The sequence below is a fragment of the Triticum dicoccoides genome, chromosome 2A (genome assembly GCF_002162155.2).
Source record: "Triticum dicoccoides isolate Atlit2015 ecotype Zavitan chromosome 2A, WEW_v2.0, whole genome shotgun sequence".
NCBI lineage: Eukaryota > Viridiplantae > Streptophyta > Magnoliopsida > Poales > Poaceae > Triticum > Triticum dicoccoides.
Window position 1 is genome coordinate 46,557,193 of NC_041382.1, and position 2,483 is coordinate 46,559,675.

Genomic DNA, 2,483 nt, shown 5'->3' on the forward strand with positions numbered 1-2,483 from the left:
AAATAATGAAACATCTATGGAACGTCTCCTCCACACGAAACCTGATTACACCTCTCTTCGTGTTTTTGGGTGTGCGTGTTGGCCAAATCTTCGGCCTTACAATCAACGCAAGCTCATGTTTCGCTCAAAACGGTGTGCTTTTCTTGGCTATAGTGCCCAACACAAAGGTGTCAAGTGTCTTGACATCTCCACTAGTAGGGTATATATCTCACGTGATGTTGTTTTTGATGAGACAACATTTCCCTTTGCGAATCTTCATCCCAATGCCAGTGCCCTACTCCGCAAGGAAATCTTGCTTTTACCCTCTCATCTCTCCGGCTATGATCAAGGGGGTATTACAAATTGTGATGATCATATGTTGACTAACCCTACTAATGGTCTCCATGAGCTTTGTGATGATGCAGAAGAAAACAGTGCAAAAATCATAGAAAATAATGAAGAAAATGGCGCCGCAGACCCTTATTTCATGTGTCCTGGCTCGGGGGACATATCCACCTCGGGATCAGCGCAGGTGCTGCAGCCAGGCAGCAGATCTTCCTCGGATCCCGCGCCTGGCAATGATTCTGCCGCGCCAGCCAAAACAGGAGCAGGCGGGCGCGCCGCCGAATCTGCACCAGCTACGCGGCAGAACCTGGCGGGCGGCAGCGCTTCCCCTCGTGCGCGCGACTCCGCGCCTGACAAGCGGCGGGCCGGTACTGGCTCGGGCCGCGTTCAGAGTCAGGCCCAACTGCGTGTGTACACACGTCGTGCCGCTACTCGTCAAGCGGACGCAGGGGCAGATTTGCTCAGCCCGGGGCCCAGGCAATCATTGGGCCATGATGACGCCTCCAGGCCCGGATCTTCTGCGGTGATATCGGCTTCCACACCACGACCCACGACCACAGAAGATCCCGCTTCGACATCGCCTGGTGACGCTGCTGTTTCTGGAGGCCCGCGCGGATCCTCCTCGAGATCGGGTGAGGATCAGTTTGATCCAGACCTGGGCCAGGTCTACAGGTGATTATAAACACGTTATAAAATATGGGCTGGTATGTTCTACAGGTGAACCAGGAGAACCCAATACACTTGAGGAAGCTTTGGGTGATGCAAATTGGAGAAAAGCAATGCATGATGAAATCATAGCACTTAAGAAAAATAGAACATGGCACTTGGTTCCTTCACAACGAGGTAAAAATCTTATTGACTGCAAGTGGGTTTTTAGGATTAAAAGGAAAGCTGATGGAACCATTGACCGTTACAAAGCTAGACTCGTTGCAAAGGGTTTTAAACAACGGTATGGTATTGACTATGAGGACACGTTTAGTCCAGTTGTAAAGGCTGCTACTATTCGTCTTGTTTTGTCCATTGTTGTGTCCAGGGGATGGAGTCTACGTCAGCTAGATGTTCAGAACACGTTCCTCCTTGGTGTTCTGGAAGAAGAGGTTTACATGAAACAACCACCTGGGTTTGTAAACACACATGCACCACTTCATGTGTGCAAACTTGACAAGGCGTTGTATGGACTAAAGCAGGCACCAAGAGCATGGTATTCTCGTCTCAGTAAGAAGATTCAAGCACTTGGTTTTGTTCCCTCAAAGTCTAACACGTCATTGTTCATTTATAACAAATCAAGTATATCCATATATGTTCTCATATATGTTGATGATATAATTGTGACAAGCTCATCTGATGAAGCTATAACTGCACTGTTGAAAGATTTGAGTACAGAATTTGCCCTCAAGGATCTAGGAGATCTGCATTATTTTCTTGGTATTGAGGTAAAGCAACACAAGGATGGTCTTCACCTCTCTCAGAAAAAATATGCAACAGACTTGGTAAAAAAGGCTGGTTTACAAAGTTGTAAGCCTGCGCCCACTCCTTTATCCAGCACAGAAAAATTATCTCTTGTTGAAGGAGAGCCCTTGAGTTCAGAAAATGGTACAAAGTACAGAAGTTTGGTAGGTGCACTTCAATACCTAACACTGACTAGACCAGACATTTCCTTTGCTGTTAACAAAGTGTGTCAGTTTGTTCATGCACCTACCACTGTTCATATGACTGTTGCAAAGCTATAGTAAGATATGTGAAAAATACGCTGAATGTTGGCCTAAATTTCAGCAAGTCATATTCTACACTTATCAGTGCCTTCTGACTCTGATTGGGCTGGTTGTCTAGATGACAGACGTTCAACAGGTGGCTTTGCAGTTTTCTTTGGACCAAATTTGATATCTTGGAGTGCCAGGAAGCAAGCCACAGTTTCAAGATCTAGTACATAGGCAGAATACAAAGCATTGGCAAATGCAACAGCAGAGATCATATGGGTGCAGTCAATTTACCGAAAAAGGGTTTCCCCCCGCTTTGTATACAAAGCAACCAACCGGATCATACAGGGATAGGTGCTGGGGCGGAAGCAGCACAGTCACGTCCAAAAGAAACAACAGAGAAAGAGCAAAAGAAACAAATGCCGACAACGGCAGATCAACAAAAAACGAAGAAGCCTCGCG